Below are 20739 nucleotides of genomic sequence, written 5' to 3'. Positions count from 1 at the left end.
GCGCTCGCTTATTACTAATGAGGGTGGTGCTACCGTCAAAATATGTATTAGAGCTATGGCATTGCATCTCAGATACAACGAACAAGTTAGGCCCCACAACTCGGTTACAGCGAAGGACGAAGTGCAGTGAACTCGGCCCCGAGATATAAAACCACTGTTTCTTGCAGATGCATTGTGTGACGAGCTCCTACAAGCCTTCATGATAACATCTTCCCCCTTTTCTAAGGAAAGATTACTTCCACCCAAAAGTGAAAAAAAACAATGCGTGATGTATGAAACGGCGACAAAACGCATTCCTTGATAGGCGGAGCCTAGCGCTATACAAACGTGCAATATGCTTCGCGTTACCATCGTGTGCGCGAGCATGGAGGGTAGCGACCGGTGGTCGCCGTATGTTATCTGGAAGGCTCGCGAGGCTCAGTGCTACGGAAGCTACATTTCTGGTGCGCTTCAGACACGACACAAATGCTTGGAGGATGCGCGGCATTTGTTTATTCGACTAGTGTGCCACTAGGCACAACTTTCAAGAGGTGATAGACTTGTTCGCATAGTGGCTTAACTTAAATAGGCAGGTCCTGTTCATGCTTGATAACCGTGCCGCGCAGCGCTCCTTCTCTCAATGCTGCGACCACGCTTTTCTGCCAGCGAACGCCACGAGCCAGACCTGCCACTTAACTTCGGCTTAATTCACGCGATCTAGGTATCCTATCGGCGCCGCGTCTCCAGTGCATACTGAGAGCAATTGACCGGCCAGGAGTCGACGTTCTAGTTCGGGTATCTGTCTTCCCATGGAGCGTGGAGTGAGTTTGCATGGATGGAAGTGAATGCGGGGTGCGTCAAGAATTGCTTCCGTAAGGCAGAGTTTATAAACCCAGATGGATGGAAGACCCTGTAGTTATTAGAGGCATGTAGATTTGCGGCAAAAGGTCTTCTATGCGCTGCTAGCCAGACGTGATGTCGCCTCGGATGACTTCCCTGGTACGGGTGATGATAGGGACTTTGGAGAGTCATAAAATAAAGAAAATATTAGTACACGAAATGCGAACATTCTTTTATTAATAGGAATGCGATGACGACGATGACAAGGAGGCCGATCTACCACCAGCTGCCGTGGAGCCTTCCGCCGCCTTTAGTTATGCCGCATCGCTAAGGCTGCAGTGCTTGTGGCCGGCAACTTTGTCGGCAAGGAGCATGTGAGTTCTGTAGAGCTTGAAAAGCTCCCGAATAGGCTCCAGTTTGAATAAACAGACGCTCATAATCAAACTTACATTGGTTGACTTTGTACTTTTTGGCTCTAACATGGAAAGTCCACTTACAACGAAACTTGAATACAACGAATGCAATCCACATGACCATCAGATTTGTTATGCGTGGGCACGACTGTGTATATTTTCATAACGTTTACGCAGCAGTGCCAAGGGGCACAGAAAACTTCATTTGTACCTTGATGCTTGGTGATGCTTCCGTGAGTGTCGATAGGACACTTGTTTTTAGATCGGTGTGTATAGACTTGAAAGCGGAGGTAAGTTAAGGCTGTTCATTTGGAGGTGCTCTGCGAGGAGTTTGTTGCTTTCATAGCAATGGTTCGCCGGCATACGTGGTTTAAATAAAATGAAATATCTAACATGGCCTCTGGAAGCTGAGTCGGTTGACATCCTTAAAAAAAGCCAGGAATATAAATTCGCACTATCTAAAGACGTATATAAAAAGATACGCCTTTACTATGTCTAAAAGTTTTTCTGCCTTGCACTCTGTTACTGTTACGTGTAACGGGGGATATATGATGACGAAATATGATGAAATTTAAAACGAATGACGTGGAGGGGCGTGAAACATCATCAATTTAAAAAGGTCACTGGCTTGCTGCATTGATGGATGAGCAGATGACTCTAAAATATGGCTGGCGGTTCATTATTGCTAACCACGAAACATTGTACGAAAGCAGGTTTTTTGCTGGTGCACAGAACGCTACATACCTGAAAGCGCGATTCACAACGCGTTTCCTTTCCTTTGGTGACTTCTGCGCATTTATCGAAGTTGATGACGTGCAAAGACGTGCACGACGATGACGATGACGTGCAATGCACAGCTTGAGAGTGTTTTGCAGTTTAACACGGGCCGCGATCGGCTGCGGCGATGGCACAGTGCTCGTGCAGTGTTCAGCGAGGCCGATCTGTTCGAGCCGCCGTGGGTTCAGAACAGAGTCGCGGCAATGTACCAGGTGTTTCAGGGAAGGTGATGACCAATTTTTAAAAGTAATGTTTTTTAGGTAACGAGAAGCAATTTACGGCATAGTAATATGAATGTTGGGTGACGTCAAAAAAACAGACCAATCTTCTTAACTAGCTAAGTGATTAACTAAATTAAAATAGTTAACTTTTTACCTATTACCAATAGGCGCCTGTTTGCAATTAGAGATTTGTAGCCGTTCGTTAATAATAGCCTTATCAGTTTTTAGAATTTCTAAAACGCCATTACTCTCGCCGCTGTGGCTCGACAAAATTTGGCTATAGCGACGACCATTGGAGGGGTTGCTTTGCCTGCATACTTTTCGAAAGCGCATGCATTTTAGCACGATGTAGCCAAAATTTGCCGTGCCACAGTGGCAAGAGTAATGGCGTTTTCGAAATTCTAAAAACTGTTATGGCTAATATTAACGGCCGGCTACAAATCTCCGGTGCAATCAGGTGCATATTGGTAATATTTGAAAAGTTGACTATTATAACTTAGTTCATCACTTACCTAGTTAAGATGATTCACCTGTTTTTTGACGTCCGCCAACGCAGGCATTACTATGTCGGAAAAAGCTTCTGTTTACCTCAAACGCCTGTTACAATTCATTTCTACAGATTGGCCAAGGTCAACCTCAAAGTCAAGCTTGATACAATATTCTTGGTTCAGACCGTGTTAAGGAATGCTTTCGCACTAAATCTGGTTCTCCCGTTTTATGCCCCCTTGTCGACGGAGGACCACAGGCCAAAGTTCTTGGAAGCGCAGAGCGGCATTTGCGCGCGGATGGTCACTCTATTTTACCGTGTCGTTGTGGCGTCACTGCGCCCTCTTCAGGTCGGAATGAAGCTGCCGTCATGGTCTTGGATTCTTCTGGTCGTTTTTGCTAGTGGCCTAGACCGGGGAAAGGGCGGACGACTGTGGCTGGTCAATTTAGTTGCAATGAGGCTGTGGTTGAGCCAGACGGCAGGCCGTTACGCCGCCCGGTTCAGCAACAGATGACTACGACGGACCCCATGCTTCGAAACCCCAGGCCCGCCTAATAAAGTACCGAGAACCTGTAGCAACTGATAGGCGGTGGCCAACCGAAAGATCAGGTTGGCCTAATTAGATTGCCTGTGGGCCTGGAATGAGCGCATTAACTGCGCCATTTTCGATCCTGCTCCGGTTTGAGCGCAATCTTTTCAACAGGTTATCCAAATAAAAGTGGTATAATACACAAAGAAAGAGGTATTAGGTAAGGTGACATAAACTCCTAGCTGCTATTTCCTCGATATTCACCGGAGCTATCGACGGGTGGGTGGGAAGTGTTTATATAAAATGTTGATGTAGAGGACCCGAATTCTTGTCATTTCCAGATATTTCCCAGCTGCTTAACTCAAGGGAGGAAGCCACTGCATCAATCAGGATATAAACACGCAATGCAGAACGAGGGACGTGAAAAGAGATATGGGCAAAACCGAGGAGCCGCTGTACAACCTCGCAAGGAAACAGCAGGCTACGATGAAGAGTGAGGTTCTGGAAGTGGTAAGGCAACACGGGGAGTTACGCTCTTGGGGCGTGTTTTCAACGATGCTCTCGAGGGTGACTGTGACATGTGTATGAAAGTAAGAACAGAGAAGTGAAGTTGTGGGTGTCTATTTCGTCTATGTTCGCGGTATAAGACACCCATTCGACCTCTTTACTGCCTGCATGACAGGAGAGGGAAAGAGTGAGCTACAGCTTGTTTTGAGCTCATGAATAAGTGGATTCGCTTGGCGGTGTCGGAGAACGCCGAATAGCTGAGGGTTCCACGAAACCGGGAAGGGGCTAACCGTTGTCCACGTCCCCGTGGGCGCACTAGAGCTTGGACGCAGTAGAGAAGTTACGGGTCAACCTCGGCCCCCGTAGTACCCTTTGTCCCAAGCCCGCGGAGGCGCTGCTCGAAGCCGAGGGTCTCTCTTGCAGTGCGTCTGTGAAGAGAGCAGTGAGCTTCCTCGCTAGCTCCCGACATAACTAATGACTGGTCATCAGCATGAGTTAATGAGAACTGAGGTGCACATGTAGTGCATACGCGAGAGTTATGCTTGGTTCAAGTGTGCGCGTCCCTGCGTTTACTCTGCATGACACAGGCGCCAAAGATTTGTGAGTTATGTATGGTACCTCAAGTGCCAGGAACAGGTTTGCCTCGAAGACAAGCTGTTTCGAAGCTGTTTGTACTATGTTTGCAACGAAAATTGCAGATCTCTAAGCTGGCGAGTGAAATTACTCGTACTGTATTGGTTGGGAGGACGTTTTTTTTCGTATCACACTTTGACTGGCTACGTGTGCGTAAACTTACCCAATTGGTTACTGGCCCCACCGCTGCCTGGGACACCGGTAATAAAAAGAGCGGTTTTGCCGGGACCTTTGGCTGCTTCATCAGATTGTTCTACGGTCCAATCTACTGTAAATAGTTTTTCTTGTTTGTATCGCTTTTCTGTTTTATTTACTGTAAATAGTTTTTCTTGTTTGTATCGCTTTTCTGTTTTATTTATTGTAAATAAACACCTCACTTTTCTCGAAGTAGTCCTTTAGGAATGACATTTAGCAGCTTCGAAGCTGCAAGATGGCCAGCAGCACACTAATACCAATCATCAACATGTTTATCCCTACACCACAAGAGAGGAAAAATCACCTAAGGTGGAAAGCATTTGGCAAATAATCTGAGCTCATGAACATCAGCTTGTCGACATCATTGTGAAAGAAGGTGTATACCTATATTCTTGAGAGTACTGAACTGTGTGGCGCATATGTGGATGCTAGATGAAAGACTTTGGTCAGAGCCAGGAACTATGAATGAAACTATGCGAATGGTAAAACATGGAAAGCCCGCAGCGTAGATTAGTTAACCAATATTCAACCTGAAAACGCTTGAAAATCCTAACTTCACCTATTTTTCAATGGCTATCAGACTGCAGCGAGTCAAATAAATGCTCTTGAAAAAGAAGAAAACGCTGAAACATAGATTCGAGAGGAAGTAAACTCCTAGATGTTCCTCACTGAGCCCTTACATAAGCGTAAACAAGTTTCTACAGATAATCTTAAACTGATTACTATGAGCGTAAAAACAGAACTCTGAGCTGTGATCGGCAACTTCTTGATGGCAGTAATAAACATTCCTATCGAACCGTTAAAAACTTCTCCATCACCGGAAATACACTTTTTATTCCCTTTTGACGAAGTGGTCTCCATTCTCTTCGAAACTGCACTAGCGGACCAGTGATTTATTCACATGCATATTTTTAGGGCTAACAGCTAACTCCTACTCTGCACAAGTGAAATGATACGCTTTAAGTATGTAAGTATGTAAGTAAGTAAGTATGTCGCAGATGCATGCATAATATATTTTAGGCATGTCTCAGGTGCATAGAAAAAGAAAAATTGCCCTCGGTTTGACTCTAGAAATTAAAAAGAAACACTTTTAAAACGTTTCGACGATTGATTCTTTTAGAGAATGGCGCATAGTTGTACCAAAGACTGAAAAAATACCTCAAATTGGATGTATAAGACAACTTGCTTTAGAACTGGAAATGTCTCTCAGAAGCATGACGGGGCAGTTGACTGATAGGGGAGCATGAAAAGCTCAACAATTTTGCGCAATTTATTTTCCCAAAAAACTTGGCTTTGTCAAACTGTACATCCCTGCTTGTCAATACACACACAACACTAAAGACGCCTATTAGAGAAAGCTAAAAGTACGCTAAATCGTTTGTTTCACAGGTAGGTAGTGTCCAGCAACAAAAATATATGTAGGTTAACCAATTCCCTTTTGCCGACACATTAAGCAAGTGAGACCCGTGTGTCCCATCTCCCTACAAAGGCACAATCAATCAGGCAGGCAATTACGACAACAATAAACTCAGTTCTGACCAAAACATGCACCAAAACATGCATCGAAGGTCTACAGAAACGGGGTTTGCGGCAGGAACACACCATGCTTTTTGAAATTTTCGCCACCACTGCAAGGCTTATTGCAGAAAGTTAGACACACTAAATGCTTTGTTTGATAGTTTGGTAGCATATAGCAGGAAAAAGTAGGTTACGTAGGTGCACTGCTGGCAGTTGTAGGAATTGGCAGGCATGTGTCTCACTGCAATATAAAGGCATAATAAATGGGTAGGTAAATGCAACATCCAAGGACCCAGTGGTAATATTCGGAGTCAACAACCTGCATAGCGGGTCTACAGGGAAACGAGGCCTGCTGCACGAATACCCGATGCTTTTTTTCAATTTTCCCCGCCGCTCACGGCTATTTTCAATCGCCATATGAGATCACACAAGGGAATCGAAATTGTGTAAGCCACCTTGTACTGTTAAACATAAATATGCTCTTGATCTTTCGATGGAGCGGCAAAATGGGAGCTGGAAAGAGGAGAGAGAGAAAAAATTTCTGTCAAAGTCATGTCAAGCATATTCTAGAAGGGTTCAAAATCTCCACTCCTAGGTTAATTTGTTTCTGCTGTAACTTCGCCGACTGTTATTCATCCTCTCTAGTACAGAGCCATTTTCCGGCTTTGTCTTATCGCCTTCTGGCCTCCGTCTTTTTCACGTCTTCTTGCAACCTAAGGATCCTGGCATGGCGCATCCCACACACATCTCTCAGTGCAGATGTCAACCGCATCAAGCTTCCGGGGTGCGTTTTGTTACCACACCCTGTTGAGTCTCGTTTCATTACCGATCAGAAAATTATTGGGATGGTTTCCTGCACTAATCCATTTATTCTTGATCTGCATCTTGCATTAACCCCAGAAATGGTTTGGTTTATAGTTTATGGGGGTTTAACGTCCCAAAGCGACTCAGACGCCGTAGTGAAGGACTGCGGAAATTTCGACCATCTGGGGTTCTTTAACGTGCACTGACATCGCACAGTACACGGGCCTCTAGAATTTCGCCTTCATCGAAATTCGACCGCCGCGGCCGGGATCGAACCCGCGTCTTTCGGGCCAGCAGTCGAGAGCCATAACCACTCAGCCACCGCGGCGGCTGAACCCCAGAAATGGCGAAACTGATTTCAGAATAAAGCAAAACGCTCTAATGTTCGACTACCAAGATCTCATTTTTAAGGACTGTAGTTAAATAAAGAAACTAAACTGAACTTCTCCAATCTTTCACGAAGGGCGTAGATCTCACAACTTCAGCTATTCTTATGTTCATCTTGGTCGAAAGCACCCCATGTTTCACTATATAATAAATTATCACGAAAATATGTCAATCTCATCACGTAAAAGGAATAGCAGCACTTCACCGTGCTCTCTTCGCCGTTCAAAGGAGGCTAATTCTCCGCCCGCCACTATATTCTTATGATATAAAACAATTATCCGACGTATAATTGACAGTGGTGTCATCTGAAATCCTTACAAGGAGTACGAAATAGCCACAGCTGAAGCCGTGCAAAGGAAAGTCATCTACCCCCGTTATGACTGTCCGTCCTTTCCGCAGTTAGCCATGTCTTCCCTTAACCTAACATCTCTCGCAGAACAGTGGAACGGCAGCTCTTGGAATTTTTTTCACAGCAGCGTTTATTCTTCCTGTCGCCTCTCCAGTAACAAGGAGGCATCATGCTCTTAACCGCAGATATTTTTCATGCACAAACGCTTTCAAATACAGTTGCTTCGTTCAAATAACTGAATTTCAGAATTCACTACCAGGTACCAATTCTTCTCTCTCACTGAACTAATTTTTGTTTGTGTTTCACCATCATTGTCCCTAACTTCTGTTGCTGTGTTTTATGTTCTTGCATTGTACCTTCCCCTTCTGCTATATCATCTCGGGGGTTATAGTTTCTTGAATTGAATGAGTGAATAAAATAACCCGGCTAGAAATTGTGAGGCCCCGAATGAGCGTCTCTTTTCTTCGATCAGCTATTTTACTTACATGTCTTTAATTTCAGTAGAAAGTCAAGCAGCTATTTTACTTACATGTCTTTAATTTCAGTAGAAAGTGAATTTCGCTGGGAAAAGTACTTAAGCCCAAGAAATCATGTGATATTGTTATCTAAACAGGAGTGAGCAAAAGCTAGGAGAAGTATAATCGCTGGCAAACTTTTCAACTTATCGTCAAGAGGAATGCATTTTTTGGCAGTGTCAAAGTTTTCTCAAGCGGGATCAAAAACTTATTTCATATCAAAACAATATACGGATGTGTGAACACTACCCCTATACACAACATGAATAAATGAATTCAAACTGAACGCGTAGATTGCATCATTCAGAACATAGGTATCAACAACTACCGCAGTTCTGTGTGCTTCCTAGCAGGAAACGTCTTGGCAACACTCCGCTGTATTAAAGAAATTCCTTGCAAAGAGGAACACATCTGCTCATCAACTCTTACGTTTCTTCCACCGCACAGAAATATCTTCGAAGTTGGTAGAAACGCACGTCATTGTCTCACTCTCTGAATATTTCTTGCGCTGACCGGCCATGCTTGTATTTTTAGGGACGTTGTCTTTGCTACTTCTCTGCCGACGGGCCAACACAATGTGCCACAACAGCGTCCAAACCAAATGGACTATAGACAGGGTGCCAAGGAGTTGACGTTGCTCCGGAGTACCGCCCATTGGACGCACTCTGTCACGTGCTCCTCCTGCGTAGAACGTGTACAATAACTGGAAAGAACAGCGCGAAAGGTTGATTGCATACAAGCACAAGACTTTGCACATGATGGAAATGTGAACCGCAGTTGTTGCAGATGTTCACTTGTTACTAAACGACCCGCTTTTGAACTTGTAATATTCTTAGCGGGACGCTAAATTGGTAAGAGAGTAAAACCTGCAAAAGGTTGGATGTGAAAGAGTGCCGAGTAAAATAGGAAGTAAACTACCGTGTAATCACTACTCTGACCCCTAGCGTCGAGGAGAAAGAAAAGATTTTCCTGTTTAAAAGTGAATTTGCGAGCGGCTTTAGCCGTAAAATTTATTAAGTGGCACCTAATGCTTGCTATGGAAGGCGTGGGAAGACTTTGTCGACAAATCTTGTTCGATATTATCATGTGCAAGGCTGTAAATGCTATAAAAGCATTGCGACTGACAGACATGCTGGGCACGCGGCTACAGAGCCGGAGTTCCGGGTCTCAAACCCGGCCTCGGCGGCCCCGTTTCGATGAAAGCGAAACACAATAGGCGCACGTGTGCTGGGCGATCGGTGCACGTTAAAGATCCCCAGGCGGTGCAGATCATTTCGAAGCCCTCCATACGACATCTCTTTCTTCCTTTCTTCTCCCATTGTCTCTATCCCTTCCCTTAAGGCGCGGTTCAGGTGTCCATCGTGATGTGAGGCAGATAGTGTGTCACTTCCTTGCCTAAAAAAACAAAAACAAATTTGGCAGATATGTTGTGCACGTGAAGCATATCGCTGAGTGCTTCTTGGGGAGCTTTTGATGGTGGTTCGTTCAACAAGTGTGAAGAGCCCCGGCTTTACTGCAAGTTAAACAACGTGACCCGTGAGTAATATCTTATAAGCGATAAAACAGTTTGAACTGTCACCCCAATTTGTGGCCCCATGCGATCAATGGAAGGTGTAAAGCTAATCGCAGACGCTGCTCCACCCTGTTACAGTTTTAAAGCGAGACCTGTATCTAGATTGTACGGCGATAACGATCAGTGCATGCTTCGTAATTCCGTTCTCCCAACGCTGCAGTAACCCAACTTCCGGTTTAAACACCCGGCTAATCCGACAGGTTTTTAACATTTTTGGCTAATAAGCCTCACGAAACACAAACTAAAGGTAACAAAAACCAGGGAAACGGTAATTGATATATGTGTTCTCAATTCTTGGTTAAAACAAAGACGACATTTTTTTGTTTCTAAAAGGATTCCGACTCTAATTTCAACTGCTTTCTTGAGCGGCGTAACACGCAGCGCAGATGCACTGCGCCAAGTAGGCATTGGTCAATACCACGTCATGACCATGCATTTTTACTTGTGATGTCAACCCCTCTCGTAACGTTTGACATATTGGCCGCTAGGCCACGCAGCTTAAACGAATGCTGTCAAACCTTTCAGTTTGGCAGATTAGTACTGAAATATAAAATGGCACGTGCCATTATTATGTTTCAAAGGGCCTGCTCCACATGTCCATAAATCTGTCCGTCCTGTGGGACTGTACCTTTGAGCGAACGGAGCCGTGCATACGTCCGTTCGCAATAACGTGACAATGTCCTACGCGCGTATCGCGTTACCTATGCCGTTATCTGCTATGGGTGGCGTGCAATAGTGAACACGTGACCAAGCATAGACCATCGGCGATAAGGCGACCATCATTTTCATGCAGCCCTTGCCTCGCTTGTCGTCCGGCCTTCGTTGCCATCTGGTGGACTGCGCAGGTGTAAAACGCTCCAACCGCCTCAAAGCACATATCGGAGTGCTCATTTATGCACGGGTTAAAAGTTGGTAAAGGAAAGGTGCGATTGCAGTCCTGCACTGGTTTGGCGCGTGGATCGTATTGGAAAGGAAGGCATTAAGGCCGGGAGAAAGCGCTAGATTTTCATAAACTGATAATTTTTCTCTTGCTCTGGCTTAGTTCTGCGACTTACGAAGCATAGCACAAGTTTAGTAAATATTTTTTTCGCATTTTAAATGTTGTACAAAGAGGAGTATTACAAAAAATCATCTACTCACGTACGAAGTCCAATATGGCTACTTGTACTGCACGGGCCATTTAGGGCGCACGACTGGTGAACATGTACTAGAAGAAAAACAAACCATTCTTTAACCATGATAGCACAGCTACTGGAGCAGAGTCAGAAAGATTACAAGCATTGCTTCATTATCGAATCTTATACGCAGGTTGGCTATCATAACAGGAAAGATTCAGTTTCATTTGCATTTTCCTTAAGTTGCTATAGGTGTAGAATTACTCACGAATCGATGAATAACCTTTGCAGATAACATAACAGCGTCCAACAAGCTAACGTTATATCGCCTCGCATGTCGAACAAAAACGTATGCATGTACTGGGAATGTAAAAAAAAAACTGAGAACAGTCAAGTCACGCCTAGGTATTTCAAATGACTTCTAAAGTGCAGATCACCTATAGTATGCCATACCTCGACTGAGTAATATTATCTACTAACAATGTTTTTAACGTGCGTACACATATATCTGCTTATTTTTACACCTCTTTTGCAACAGGTATTCAAAGAATAAAACTTGAAAAAAATTCAGCATGCGTAGAGAAACGAAATAGATAAGCCACCACTTAATTGTGATTCAAGACTTAGCCCTTTTAGGTAAATTAACAATGAATCCTGGTGCATGAGTACTGACCTGCAAAATTAAGATGTTTTTATGTTTAAATTATGACTAATATAAATCAGAGTTCAGCTGTTGTCACCGTACCTACCTACAGTGACAAGACTCTTGGTCAGTGTTTGTGAGCGTATAAATGCATTGAAAATAAAATTGGAGGGGACATTTAAGCTAAGCCTTAATGGTAGGACGCAATGGCCTTAATAGGCTAATTACCATATATGGAGGAGGTTACTCTCTACATTCATAAATCCCAAGGAGTCTTCATGCCCTTCCTGGCGCAGTGGTGCAGCGGTTAAGCGATGTGCCGTTGCCCTGGGGTGGCAGGTGCTTCCAGTGGTGGGCCTCGTGCGACCCAGGTCACTCTTCCCGAGCGACCAGTCACTAATATAACTGCTAGCTGCCACGGTGAGCAGTTTGCTCACAATCCGGTGGGCAGATTGTGATGACGCCGAAAGGTCACGTGACCTAGGTGGCCCACCTGCCAGAGTTATGTTCGCGATTTTTCGCTCCCAACGCCGACACCGCCGACAATGTCGGCACCGGACTTTCTAGAGAACGAGGCTCTTAAAGCACTAACGTTAAAATATAATAAAGTGGGGTTTAATACATTTTTTACGAATTACTTTTTGTTCGGCTGCGCTGAGTCAGCACACACACAAAAAAAGAAATGCATCGCAAGTTCTTGAACCAAGTGCAATAGACCAATTTAAGGAAGGGGAATGCAAGAGAGTGGAATTGAGAATAAACTTCAGTAATGCGGTCCTGCTCGAAAAAAAAATTAAAATAGGCTTGTAAACGAGACATACCGTGGATGACAGATAACCGATAATTTCCTCGAGTAACACAATGGTACTATCGCGAGTAAAAAAACATTAGGAGAAGCGATGGGTCAGTGGTGCGAAACTATCAGCACTCACGGCGTAGGTTAAAGAAAACATAACGGCCTAATCCTCTGTATTGAAGAAGGTACACCAGCCGGCCCAGCCGGCCGTCGGTACCTTGAGCTAATATTTTATAACCGAGCCAGGTGCAGCAACCATGATATTAAGTTTGGCGACATATGCTCGCGCGCGCTCGCGCGCACGCACACACACACACACACACACACACACACACACACACACACACACACACACACACACACACACACACACACACACACACACACACACACACACACACACACACACACACACACACACACACACACACACACACACACACACACACACACACACACACACACACACACACACACACACACACACACACACACACACACACACACACACACACACACACACACACACACACACACACACACACACACACACACACACACACACACACACACACACACACACACACACACACACACACACACACACACACACACACACACACACACACACACACACACACACACACACACACACACACACACACACACACACACACACACACACACACACACACACACACACACACACACACACACACACACACACACACACACACACACACACACACACACACACACACACACACACACACACACACACACACACACACACACACACACACACACACACACACACACACACACACACACACACACACACACACACACACACACACACACACACACACACACACACACACACACACACACACACACACACACACACACACACACACACACACACACACACACACACACACACACACACACACACACACACACACACACACACACACACACACACACACACACACACACACACACACACACACACACACACACACACACACACACACACACACACACACACACACACACACACACACACACACACACACACACACACACACACACACACACACACACACACACACACACACACACACACACACACACACACACACACACACACACACACACACACACACACACACACACACACACACACACACACACACACACACACACACACACACACACACACACACACACACACACACACACACACACACACACACACACACACACACACACACACACACACCAGACCAGTTTCGTGTGATCGAATTGTGCAATCAGTCCTGTAGTCTGCTTTAAAGTAATTACATGTTAGCAAGGGCGAAGCCCGAACGTGTCCTAATATGATTCAAACAAACAATAAAAATACTGCCCTGGTTTTCTAAATGCTCTTTTTGGACAAGGTATGGATAAGCAAGAGAAAAGAGATCTGAAATTCTAAACGTCTAAACTACATGGTCCACGGAAATTTCAGAATGTACTTTCAATGAACCTGCGTTCACTTCATTTCTCTCTTTGAGCGGACGTGAGTCGCACACGCACTAACTAGAGGTGCACTGTATGTATTTCCAAAACATCTACATCTGTTCTCCACCGTAAATAAATCCGGAATTGCGTGAATACAAAAAGCCCGATGTCCACGTCGCCGGCTTCTGTACACACTACTGTGCGAGCATTGTACCTATCGATTTCTACAGTTGTGTACTCACCTTTAGTTGCTGGAGCGATGATTTGAGCGTAGCTAGATGCTCAGTCACGTTTTGCGGAAAAAAAATTGAGCGAGCTTGGCGCCGGTTCGCTCCTGCAAAGTGACAACAGCCCCAAAGCCAGGACACCGCAGCTGTGGCGGATGCGGCATCCGCTTGAAGGCCGAAGTGCACATGCACAAACACCCCGTCCGAAAGAACTGTCAGCTAGGCTGGGTGAGAGAAAATACGAATAAATCCCGAGGCACACCTGAACTTAAAACCAGAACGTTGGGTCTGTAGCAAGTGTTTTTTTTCCAAGCTTATACCCCAATTTTTACGATGGCAGCCGTGTTAAGATTGCAGAGGAATGCAGAACCGAATGTATCCTTGCGATTTCAGCCACTCAAGCTAAGTCGCTCAGGAGATGAACTGCAGAGCATGATTATTGAATTAGACAGGCAGAGCACAAAGGTGCGCCTAAAAATTAAAATGCAGATAGCCAAAGCAATGTTGAACAGTCTCGCAAGGCAACAGCAGTTCAGGAATGCTAGCGAGGTGCTGGGAAGTGTTAAGGGAATACGTATACTTAGGGCAGGTAGTGGCCGCTGATCCAGATCATGAGGGGGAAGTAACCAGAAGAGTAACAATAGGGTGCAGCGCATATAGGAGGTTCTCTCACATCATGAATTGCAGTTTAGCAATATCACCCAAGAAAAAAGTTTAGAACTGTATCTTATCGGTACTCATCAACAGGGCAGAAACATGGAGGCTAACGAAAAGGGTGTAACTTAAGGACAACAGAGCGAGCCATGGAAAGGAAAATGATAGATGTTACATTAAGAGACCGGAAGCGGGCAGAGTGGGTGAGGTAACAAACACGGGTTAATGACACCCTAGTCGAAATCAAGAGAAAGAAATGGGCTTGGGCTGGGCATGTAATGTGAAAGCAAGATAATCGCTGGTCCTTAAAGGTAATGGAGTGGATTCCAAGAGAAGGCAAGCGTAGGCGGAGGTGGCAGAAAGATATGTGGGCTTATGAGATTAAGAAATTTGCAGGCATAGGGTGGGAGCCGCTGGCAAATAAGAGGGATAATTGGAGAGGTATGGGAGATGCTACTGCCGCTGCTGCTGATGATGATGTTAAGTGGCAGGGGTAGTAATGTGCGGCAATGGTGTGTCATGTCGCGAACCATGTAGCGCTGAACACTCGACGCAAACTGAGGGTAAAAGATTGTATTTTTTGCCAGAGACCTGTGTTGGTGAAGACGAAAAAAAAAGGAGACTCACATTAACTAGTAGGTAGTGAACTTCCCGCGAATGTGAAGAACGTAGCGCTGCTGTCACCTTAGAGACTGTATGGTGACGATGACCTCAACTGTCGAGTCAAAACCGTGGCGTCCGATCCTTAAAAGATTGAATCCTGCATACGATCACAAATCAAAGGCCTGGCTCACCAAGGATGACGTGCTGCTTTCTTTTTTCGTAGTGTTCTCTCTGCTTTCAGTTATGGCGCAGGGTAATATTGCTCTGAGCGCGAAAAATGATGTCGCCTGGCTCGTAGTGCACGGCGTTCTGTGGACAGAACAGCTGTGCGCCTGTGCATGCGTGTCTGAATGCCACTGAACTGACAGCACTTCCGGCGACAAAAAAGAAACGAGTCCTCTGTTTCTCTGTGTGCAAAAGTTTTATTGCACTCAGGAAACACGTGCTGAACGATGACCTGGAGTTGCAATGCGCAGTGGAAATGGGTAATAAACATGACCGCAAAAGAATAAAACATTCAGACCGTTGCTTTTTCCATACTTAACCTCCTGAGGTTGCGTGTCGCGAATTCTCGAAGAGAGTTCGTGAGCTCCTGCATCATTCAACCAGTTTATAATACTTGTTTAAGGTTTCTACGGCAGCCACATAATAGCGAGATGTCATCTCATGCTGCATACACGAATTTTCTGTGGAGCGCTGCTTGCACAGAAGAAATACGGACTGTTTCCCGCTCGCTTTTGCTTTCATCGTGATCGCACAACTACGGTCATTTGAATTCCTGAAAAAAAGAAAACTTTTTTCTGTTAAATCGTATGTATACAGCAGCTGTCTTTTGTAAACAACGCTGTCGTCGTAACAATGGGAGAAAGAATGTTGGGAACGGTATGTCGCGTTTGGGCGTCAACATGCTATAAGGAATCGCTCAGAGGCCCTCCTTCTGTTACCTGAATTACCATTCATCATGAAGATGTCACGTTATATTAGCTAACAGACTATTTCTTTAGGTTTCCTGATGTACCTAGAGACACTGCATAGAGTAAATGTGGTGTATGCAGACGATAACGATAAGAGCAGTTATGGCGATATCGACGGCAATTCGGACTACAAATCTGCTCACGAAGCTGATGCTGCTGATGAGGCGAAGGTTACATCTGGAACATTTGGGAGCAAATTTCTCGCAGCAATTTCGTCGGTGCTGCTCAGATTAAAAGAAAAGCAATTGGCAGTTACGGGAAAGAAAGAAGATATTTTGTATGGAGTAGGTGCGACTACAGCAAAATGGTACGGCAACTAAGACGGAACACTGGACAGCAAAAGCTATAGTGTTGGGCCAATAGGAGAGCGCTGGAGTTCTAACAGCAAGAGGAAGGAAGTCTTACATGTGTTTCAGCCAGCAATTGTCACAATATACAATGCTATTTATAGAGAGTGTTGATTTAGTTGTGGAGTACAAGTGAAAATGCTGTGCCAATAGGACAGCGCTGGAGTTATGACAGCAAGGAAAAGGAAATCTTAGATGTGTTTCAGCCAGCAACTGTCACATTATGCAACGACATTTATAGACGGTGTTTAGTTGTGGGGCACAAGCGATAGTGCAATGTCAATATGACGGCGCTGTAGTTATGACAGCAAGAGAAAGAAAGTCTTGGACTTCAGCCAGCATTTATCGCATTATACAATGTCATTTATAGAGGGTGCTGATTTAGTTGTGGAGCTCAAGCGATAGTGCTGTGCAAACAGGACAGCGCTGAAGTTATGACAGCAAGGGAAAACGAAGTCTTAGATGTGCTACAGCTAGCAATTATCGTATTATCAATGCCATTGATAGGGGGTGTCGATTAATTCGTGGAGCACAAGCGATAGTGCTGTGCCAGTAGGATAGCGCTTGAGTAATGACAGCAAGGGAAAGAAAGTCTTAGATGGGTTTCAGCCAGCAATTATCGCATTATACAATGTCATTTATAGAGGGTGTTGATTTAGTTGTGGAGCACAAGCGATAGTGCTACGCCAATAGGACAGCGCCGTAGTTGTGACAGAAAAAGGATGTGTTAAATGTGCTTCAGCAAGAAATATTCGCATTATACAGTGCCATTCATGGAGGGTCTTGATTTAATTGTGGAGCACAAGCGATACTGCTCTGCAAACAGGACAGCACTGGAGTTATGACAGCAAGGAAAATGAAGTCTTAGTTGTGTTTCAGCCAGAAATTGCCGCATTATGTAACCCCATTTATTGAGGGTGTTGATTTGGGGGGGGGGGGGGGGGGCGCTGACGGCATATGACAGGATTTCTCCGTAGTAGTGGCGGTGAGAACATTGAGAGAGAAAAAAGCTGCCGAAGACGGGCGGGTCTCAGTGCGGGGTTATAATGCTGCTTACCGCACATAGGACAATGGCCAGCACAAATAGAAAACGGTAGCATGGTAGCACTTCTAGATGCCACGACATAGATGTTAGCGATTTCTTTATTTGTGCGAAATGGAAGCATCACCAGTGCATTATTAACTGCTTCGCAACTCTCTGCACGATGTGAGACGCTGCTCGTCCAAGTAAAAGGAAGCACGGGCTGCAGTACGCAAATGTCACTGAACCGGTGTATTTTTTTCAATTAGCGCCTATTGTTGATTTCTCGTGACATGCTTACAAAATGCACCCTATGGCATAAAATGGTCACAAGTTGTTTAAGGATATTCCCAGAACACGGAAAAGTTTAATTGTCAGTACATTTTTTTCTTGAGAAAAAAATTAAGGTAACAAGAATAGTAAAATGAGAGAGTGCCCTTCGGTCCTGTCTGCATAGCCTGCTCACTTACCTAATTCCAAATTAGCATACCCATAATCGCTGATGTACGCATCAATACATACCTCTAAGACACTTATCGAAGTAAAAGACCACAACGCATTCAATAGCTCCACCTTTGTTTAGTTTGAACCAACGAGCCTTCGCGGCCAATATTTAGCGTGCTCGTCTATCAGTGCCAAGTTCCTGGGTTTGAATTCCACACAAACCCAAGTACACATAATTATATTCTCAGCTCCATGTTATTTCCTTGCTTCTGTCGGTACTTGTCGCTCGCGGCCAATGACGCTGATGACGACGACTTGTCTGTGACAGGGGACGCTTTACGCTATCGCGTTAGTAGAGAGCTTTAGCCTACCGTGTTAGCGTTACCAGAAGCGTAGTACAGGCAGACCGCGCGCAGCCAATGCGCATGCGCAAATTGCCTTGACAGCGCCAGATGGCGCCAGCCCAAGCAGCACAAGTGATTGGCCCAACATTGGAACCGTATTGGCAAAGGCCGGCCCTACAAAGGGCCAGGATGGGACCATCCTGGCGCAATATTGGGCCGATGACCTGTGCTGCTTGGGAGGTAATCGGCCGCTGCGCGCGCCTGCAGCATCGGGACCAATAATAGCTTGCTCACCGGCGGTGGGCGGGCTCCTGGTCCTTCGGCAACGGTAACATAGTACACGGTATGCTAAAGTTGTCTAATAGTTCGTGATAGCAAATCATAAAAAAGGAAGCATGGCTAGGTAGCAATGGACCATGTAGCTTCAATGCACTACAAACGTCGCGCGTAGATATGAACAGGAGGATACCTGCAATTAGATCTATGGTTTAATGAAATAAAACATAGTTCCCATGACGGGTGGTGTTATTGCTCGCTCACTGGTATGACGAGAAGAAAATGCATCTCAAGCAAGAAAAACAAGAGCTTCGGATTTAAATATTGCACCTGAAAGTGTAGCGAATCTCGTGCGTCTATCTCTGTCCATTGTTTCTGTTGACGCTACTTCGAAACCTCGAGTCATTGACGCTTCCTCGGTGGCTAGGAGGGGCAGATATAATAAAAGTGTACCTACCACATTCCTTACAACAAATGCATACAGTAAGCGTGGACTCCTACTGGAAATGGCGTGTGCCATCGTATGAAAGTTTCATCCAACTTTCAGCGAGATCATCCACGTGAGAGGTTCGAAGCTCAGTTTATAGCCAATTAATAAAAAGCCGTAAAGGCAGTCTGTTGTGAAGGACACGAACGCTGTCACGTGATCTGGCTCTCTGATCGAAATACAAGTGCAAGAAGGCCACGCAGTACATGCATATAAAAGTAACCATGTGCGAAAGCGCCTTCTTTCACGGCTCGCCTCATACGGCTCTTTTCTACACAGCAAAGTACGCCAGGACTCTGGCCCACAACTAGCCACACGCAGGTACACAATACATATGAAAAAAAAACAACGCACTCATAGCGCAACAAATTCATTGGGCTTTTAATGATTTAAAACAGCGAGATTATACAGCTAGACAGTAATAAATATAGGTTGGCAAGCGCATGTTAACCGTGTAACAACCAGCAACCAAAGGAATAACCGCGTTAAGAAAGGCAAACGCACCTTTGTCTATACAATATCCGCAACAAGGGTTACACGTGGGATGCAATCACGCCGTCAAACAATTGCGAACGCAAAACGCATTCCAGCGAGCTCGCGGCATGAATTAAATGAAAGTTCCTGGTAGGATATGAAGAGTATAAAAACAGACGCGATGAATATACGGGTATCACGAAACGGGAAGTGAGCTATAGTCTGCGGCAAACGCTGTCAAGAGCTGCCCTTGATGGAGAAGTCCTCGCTGACGTCGAACATCTGCGCTATGGCGTTCTGCTCGTTTTCTGCCCTCTGCGCCAGCAGATAGAGGCAGCAGCCGAAGGAGAGGAACACCACGATCAGGGCCATCATGGCCGCGGAGAGCCACAGGAATACCCCCAGGTTGGTCTTCACCTCGGGCGGCTTGATGGCTGCACAAATTTTGCCGGTTTTTACCGAAAGATGGCGTGGCTAACATTAAATGCTCTTAAAAACAAGACTAATGAATGAAGAGAATATTTGAAAGTCACATGAGGAATATTTTATAACTTAGAGGGGTTTAAACGTGCCAAAGCGACTCAGGATATGATGTACACCCTAGTGAAGGGCTCCGGAAATTTCAACCTTTTGTGCTTCTTTGACGGGCACCGACATCGCACTGTACACCGGCCTCTAGAATTAAGCCTCCACCGAAATTCAACCGCCGCTGCCAGGACCTAACCCGCATCTTTCGGGTCAGCCGCCGAGCACCATAACCACTTAGTTATTGCGGAGGCTGCATGGTTAATATCTAAAGAAGAAAGAAAATAGCAACACGGCAATAACAGAACAGAGCACAATGGATGTACGACAGATATGAAGTAGTGCGAGGAATGCAGATGGATGTAATCGTCCCGCGCCTAACATTTACGTACGCGGTTGTGTACTTGAGATCAGACGTGCTGCAAAGCACAGGTTGGTCACAGAACGGTTGGCATTTATTTATTTATTTATTTATTTATTTATTTATTTATTTATTTATTTCAGTAGCCTCAGGGCCCGAGGGCATTACAGAGGGGAGTGGGGTACAATAGACAAAATAACAAAGGAACAGCAGTC

The 20739-nt window shown here is 45.2% G+C and overlaps 1 long non-coding RNA gene across 7 annotated transcripts; it reads right to left on the bottom strand.

Moving 5' to 3' along the window:
• Window positions 1-4754: 4754 nt before the first annotated feature.
• Window positions 4755-19774, bottom strand: LOC144101724 (uncharacterized). 7 transcript variants are annotated; one of them, XR_013308043.1, is made up of 5 exons: window positions 15463-15608; window positions 14030-14238; window positions 10868-10934; window positions 8584-8835; window positions 4755-6612 (listed from the first exon to the last, which is right to left on the bottom strand). It is a non-coding gene; the product is annotated as an uncharacterized LOC144101724 (long non-coding RNA). The 7 variants fall into 7 exon arrangements; XR_013308044.1 differs by having other exon boundaries at window positions 8631-8835; window positions 15463-15605; XR_013308046.1 differs by having other exon boundaries at window positions 8644-8835; window positions 15463-15605.
• Between the last annotated feature and the right edge of the window lie 965 nt (window positions 19775-20739).

The sequence above is a fragment of the Amblyomma americanum genome, chromosome 8 (assembly GCF_052857255.1).
Source record: "Amblyomma americanum isolate KBUSLIRL-KWMA chromosome 8, ASM5285725v1, whole genome shotgun sequence".
Lineage (NCBI taxonomy): Eukaryota > Metazoa > Arthropoda > Arachnida > Ixodida > Ixodidae > Amblyomma > Amblyomma americanum.
Note: the sequence above shows the minus strand (reverse complement) of the source record. Positions and strands in the feature narration are given on the sequence as shown.